The following is a 6,000-nucleotide window of genomic DNA, read 5'->3' as shown; positions in this document are numbered from 1 at the left end:
TACCTTCTAAAGAGAGAGAGGAGAGGAGAGAGATACCTTCTAAAGAGAGAAGAGGAGAGAGATACCTTCTAAAGAGAGGAGAGGAGAGAGATACCTTCTAAAGAGAGAAGAGGAGAGAGATACCTTCTAAAGAGAGAAGAGGAGGAGAGAGATACCTTCTAAAGAGAGAAGAGGAGAGAGATACCTTCTAAAGAGAGAAGAGGAGAGAGATACCTTCTAAAGAGAGAAGAGGAGAGAGATACCTTCTAAAGAGAGAGAGAGGAGAGAGATACCTTCTAAAGAGAGAAGAGGAGAGAGATACCTTCTAAAGAGAGAAGAGGAGAGAGATACCTTCTAAAGAGAGAAGAGGAGAGAGATACCTTCTAAAGAGAGAAGAGGAGAGAGATACCTTCTAAAGAGAGAAGAGGAGAGAGATACCTTCTAAAGAGAGAAGAGGAGAGAGATACCTTCTAAAGAGAGGAGAGGAGAGAGATACCTTCTAAAGAGAGAAGAGGAGAGAGATACCTTCTAAAGAGAGAAGAGGAGAGAGATACCTTCTAAAGAGAGAGAGAGGAGAGAGATACCTTCTAAAGAGAGGAGAGGAGAGAGATACCTTCTAAAGAGAGAAGAGGAGAGAGATACCTTCTAAAGAGAGAAGAGGAGAGAGATACCTTCTAAAGAGAGAAGAGGAGAGAGATACCTTCTAAAGAGAGGAGAGGAGAGAGATACCTTCTAAAGAGAGAGAGGAGAGAGATACCTTCTAAAGAGAGAAGAGGAGAGAGATACCTTCTAAAGAGAGAAGAGGAGAGGAGAGAGATACCTTCTAAAGAGAGAAGAGGAGAGAGATACCTTCTAAAGAGAGAAGAGGAGAGAGATACCTTCTAAAGAGAGAAGAGGAGAGAGATACCTTCTAAAGAGAGAAGAGGAGAGAGATACCTTCTAAAGAGAGAGGAGGAGAGAGATACCTTCTAAAGAGAGAGAGGAGAGGAGAGAGGTACCTTCTAAAGAGAGAAGAGGAGAGAGATACCTTCTAAAGAGAGGAGAGGAGAGAGATACCTTCTAAAGAGAGAAGAGGAGAGAGATACCTTCTAAAGAGAGAAGAGGAGAGAGATACCTTCTAAAGAGAGGAGAGGAGAGAGATACCTTCTAAAGAGAGAAGAGGAGAGAGATACCTTCTAAAGAGAGGAGAGGAGAGAGATACCTTCTAAAGAGAGAAGAGGAGAGAGATACCTTCTAAAGAGAGAAGAGGAGAGAGATACCTTCTAAAGAGAGGAGAGGAGAGAGATACCTTCTAAAGAGAGAAGAGGAGAGGAGAGAGATACCTTCTAAAGAGAGAAGAGGAGAGAGATACCTTCTAAAGAGAGAAGAGGAGAGAGATACCTTCTAAAGAGAGAAGAGGAGAGAGATACCTTCTAAAGAGAGGAGAGGAGAGAGATACCTTCTAAAGAGAGAAGAGGAGAGGAGAGAGATACCTTCTAAAGAGAGGAGAGGAGAGAGATACCTTCTAAAGAGAGAAGAGGAGAGAGATACCTTCTAAAGAGAGAAGAGGAGAGAGATACCTTCTAAAGAGAGGAGAGGAGAGAGATACCTTCTAAAGAGAGAAGAGGAGAGAGATACCTTATAAAGAGAGAAGAGGAGAGAGATACCTTCTAAAGAGAGAGAGGAGAGGAGAGGAGAGAGATACCTTCTAAAGAGAGAAGAGGAGAGGAGAGAGATACCTTCTAAAGAGAGAGAGAGGGAGAGAGATACCTTCTAAAGAGAGAAGAGGAGAGAGATACCTTCTAAAGAGAGGAGAGGAGAGAGATACCTTCTAAAGAGAGAAGAGGAGAGAGATACCTTCTAAAGAGAGAAGAGGAGAGAGATACCTTCTAAAGAGAGAAGAGGAGAGAGATACCTTCTAAAGAGAGAAGAGGAGAGAGATACCTTCTAAAGAGAGGAGAGGAGAGAGATACCTTCTAAAGAGAGAAGAGGAGAGAGATACCTTCTAAAGAGAGAAGAGGAGAGAGATACCTTCTAAAGAGAGAGAGGAGGAGAGAGATACCTTCTAAAGAGAGAAGAGGAGAGAGATACCTTCTAAAGAGAGAAGAGGAGAGAGATACCTTCTAAAGAGAGAAGAGGAGAGAGATACCTTATAAAGAGAGAAGAGGAGAGAGATACCTTCTAAAGAGAGGAGAGGAGAGAGATACCTTCTAAAGAGAGAAGAGGAGAGAGATACCTTCTAAAGAGAGAAGAGGAGAGAGATACCTTCTAAAGAGAGAAGAGGAGAGAGATACCTTCTAAAGAGAGAAGAGGAGAGGAGAGAGATACCTTCTAAAGAGAGAAGAGGAGAGAGATACCTTCTAAAGAGAGAAGAGGAGAGAGATACCTTATAAAGAGAGAAGAGGAGAGAGATACCTTCTAAAGAGAGGAGAGGAGAGAGATACCTTATAAAGAGAGAAGAGGAGAGAGATACCTTCTAAAGAGAGAAGAGGAGAGAGATACCTTCTAAAGAGAGGAGAGGAGAGAGATACCTTCTAAAGAGAGAAGAGGAGAGAGATACCTTATAAAGAGAGAAGAGGAGAGAGGTACCTTCTAAAGAGAGAAGAGGAGAGGAGAGGAGAGAGAGGAGAGGAGAGAGATACCTTCTAAAGAGAGAAGAGGAGAGGAGAGAGATACCTTCTAAAGAGAAGAGAGGAGAGGAGAGAGGTACCTTCTAAAGAGAGAAGAGGAGAGAGATACCTTCTAAAGAGAAGAGAGGAGAGAGATACCTTCTAAAGAGAGAAGAGGAGAGAGATACCTTCTAAAGAGAGAAGAGGAGAGAGATACCTTCTAAAGAGAGAAGAGGAGAGAGATACCTTCTAAAGAGAGAAGAGGAGAGAGATACCTTCTAAAGAGAGGAGAGGAGAGAGATACCTTCTAAAGAGAGAAGAGGAGAGAGATACCTTCTAAAGAGAGAAGAGGAGAGAGATACCTTCTAAAGAGAGAAGAGGAGAGGAGAGAGATACCTTCTAAAGAGAGAAGAGGAGAGAGATACCTTCTAAAGAGAGAAGAGGAGAGAGATACCTTCTAAAGAGAGAAGAGGAGAGAGATACCTTCTAAAGAGAGAAGAGGAGAGAGATACCTTCTAAAGAGAGGAGAGGAGAGAGATACCTTCTAAAGAGAGAAGAGGAGAGAGATACCTTCTAAAGAGAGAAGAGGAGAGAGATACCTTCTAAAGAGAGAAGAGGAGAGAGAGTACCTTCTAAAGAGAGAAGAGGAGAGAGATACCTTCTAAAGAGAGAAGAGGAGAGAGATACCTTCTAAAGAGAGAAGAGGAGAGAGATACCTTCTAAAGAGAGGAGAGGAGAGGAGAGAGATACCTTCTAAAGAGAGAAGAGGAGAGGAGAGAGATACCTTCTAAAGAGAGAAGAGGAGAGAGATACCTTCTAAAGAGAGAAGAGGAGAGAGATACCTTCTAAAGAGAGGAGAGGAGAGAGATACCTTCTAAAGAGAGAAGAGGAGAGGAGAGAGATACCTTCTAAAGAGAGGAGAGGAGAGAGATACCTTCTAAAGAGAGAAGAGGAGAGAGATACCTTCTAAAGAGAGAAGAGGAGAGGAGAGAGATACCTTCTAAAGAGAGAAGAGGAGAGAGATACCTTCTAAAGAGAGAAGAGGAGAGAGATACCTTATAAAGAGAGAAGAAGAGAGAGATACCTTATAAAGAGAGGAGAGGAGAGAGATACCTTATAAAGAGAGACGAGGAGAGAGATACCTTCTAAAGAGAGAAGAGGAGAGAGATACCTTCTAAAGAGAGGAGAGGAGAGAGGTACCTTCTAAAGAGGGAAGAGGAGAGAGATACCTTATAAAGAGAGAAGAGGAGAGAGATACCTTATAAAGAGAGAAGAAAAAAGAGAGATACCTTATAAAGAGAGGAGAGGAGAGAGATACCTTATAAAGAGAGACGAGGAGAGAGATACCTTCTAAAGAGAGAAGAGGAGAGAGATACCTTCTAAAGAGAGGAGAGGAGAGAGATACCTTCTAAAGAGAGAAGAGGAGAGAGATACCTTCTAAAGAGAGAAGAGGAGAGAGATACCTTCTAAAGAGAGAAGAGGAGAGGAGAGAGATACCTTCTAAAGAGAGAAGAGGAGAGAGATACCTTCTAAAGAGAGAAGAGGAGAGAGATACCTTCTAAAGAGAGAAGAGGAGAGAGATACCTTATAAAGAGAGAAGAGGAGAGAGATACCTTCTAAAGAGAGGAGAGGAGAGAGATACCTTCTAAAGAGAGAAGAGGAGAGAGATACCTTCTAAAGAGAGAAGAGGAGAGAGATACCTTATAAAGAGAGAAGAGGAGAGGAGAGAGATACCTTCTAAAGAGAGAAGAGGAGAGAGATACCTTCTAAAGAGAGAAGAGGAGAGAGATACCTTCTAAAGAGAGAAGAGGAGAGAGATACCTTCTAAAGAGAGGAGAGGAGAGGAGAGAGATACCTTCTAAAGAGAGAAGAGGAGAGGAGAGAGATACCTTCTAAAGAGAGAAGAGGAGAGAGATACCTTCTAAAGAGAGAAGAGGAGAGAGATACCTTCTAAAGAGAGGAGAGGAGAGAGATACCTTCTAAAGAGAGAAGAGGAGAGGAGAGAGATACCTTCTAAAGAGAGGAGAGGAGAGAGATACCTTCTAAAGAGAGAAGAGGAGAGAGATACCTTCTAAAGAGAGAAGAGGAGAGGAGAGAGATACCTTCTAAAGAGAGAAGAGGAGAGAGATACCTTCTAAAGAGAGAAGAGGAGAGAGATACCATATAAAGAGAGAAGAAAAGAGAGAGATACCTTCTAAAGAGAGGAGAGGAGAGAGATACCTTATAAAGAGAGACGAGGAGAGAGATACCTTCTAAAGAGAGAAGAGGAGAGAGATACCTTCTAAAGAGAGGAGGGGAGAGAGATACCTTCTAAAGAGAGAAGAGGAGAGAGATACCTTATAAAGAGAGAAGAGGAGAGAGGTACCTTCTAAAGAGAGAAGAGGAGAGGAGAGGAGAGGAGAGAGATACCTTCTAAAGAGAGAAGAGGAGAGGAGAGAGATACCTTCTAAAGAGAGAGAGGAGAGGAGAGAGGTACCTTCTAAAGAGAGAAGAGGAGAGAGATACCTTCTAAAGAGAAGAGAGGAGAGAGATACCTTCTAAAGAGAGAAGAGGAGAGAGATACCTTCTAAAGAGAGAAGAGGAGAGAGATACCTTCTAAAGAGAGAAGTGGAGAGAGATACCTTCTAAAGAGAGAAGAGGAGAGAGATACCTTCTAAAGAGAGGAGAGGAGAGAGATACCTTCTAAAGAGAGAAGTGGAGAGAGATACCTTCTAAAGAGAGAAGAGGAGAGAGATACCTTCTAAAGAGAGAAGAGGAGAGGAGAGAGATACCTTCTAAAGAGAGAAGAGGAGAGGGATACCTTCTAAAGAGAGAAGAGGAGAGAGATACCTTCTAAAGAGAGAAGAGGAGAGAGATACCTTATAAAGAGAGAAGAGGAGAGAGATACCTTCTAAAGAGAGGAGAGGAGAGAGATACCTTCTAAAGAGAGAAGAGGAGAGAGATACCTTCTAAAGAGAGAAGAGGAGAGAGATACCTTATAAAGAGAGAAGAGGAGAGGAGAGAGATACCTTCTAAAGAGAGAAGAGGAGAGAGATACCTTCTAAAGAGAGAAGAGGAGAGAGATACCTTCTAAAGAGAGAAGAGGAGAGAGATACCTTCTAAAGAGAGGAGAGGAGAGGAGAGAGATACCTTCTAAAGAGAGAAGAGGAGAGGAGAGAGATACCTTCTAAAAGAGAGAAGAGGAGAGAGATACCTTCTAAAGAGAGAAGAGGAGAGAGATACCTTCTAAAGAGAGGAGAGGAGAGAGATACCTTCTAAAGAGAGAAGAGGAGAGGAGAGAGATACCTTCTAAAGAGAGAAGAGGAGAGAGATACCTTCTAAAGAGAGGAGGGGAGAGAGATACCTTCTAAAGAGAGAAGAGGAGAGAGATACCTTATAAAGAGAGAAGAGGAGAGAGGTACCTTCTAAGAGAGAAGAGGAGAGGAGAGGAGAG

This window comes from Salmo salar, chromosome 05 (genome assembly GCF_965601325.2).
Source record: "Salmo salar chromosome 05, fSalSal1, whole genome shotgun sequence".
NCBI lineage: Eukaryota > Metazoa > Chordata > Actinopteri > Salmoniformes > Salmonidae > Salmo > Salmo salar.
The sequence above is the reverse complement of the archived record's forward strand: the minus strand, read 5'-3'. Positions refer to the sequence as shown.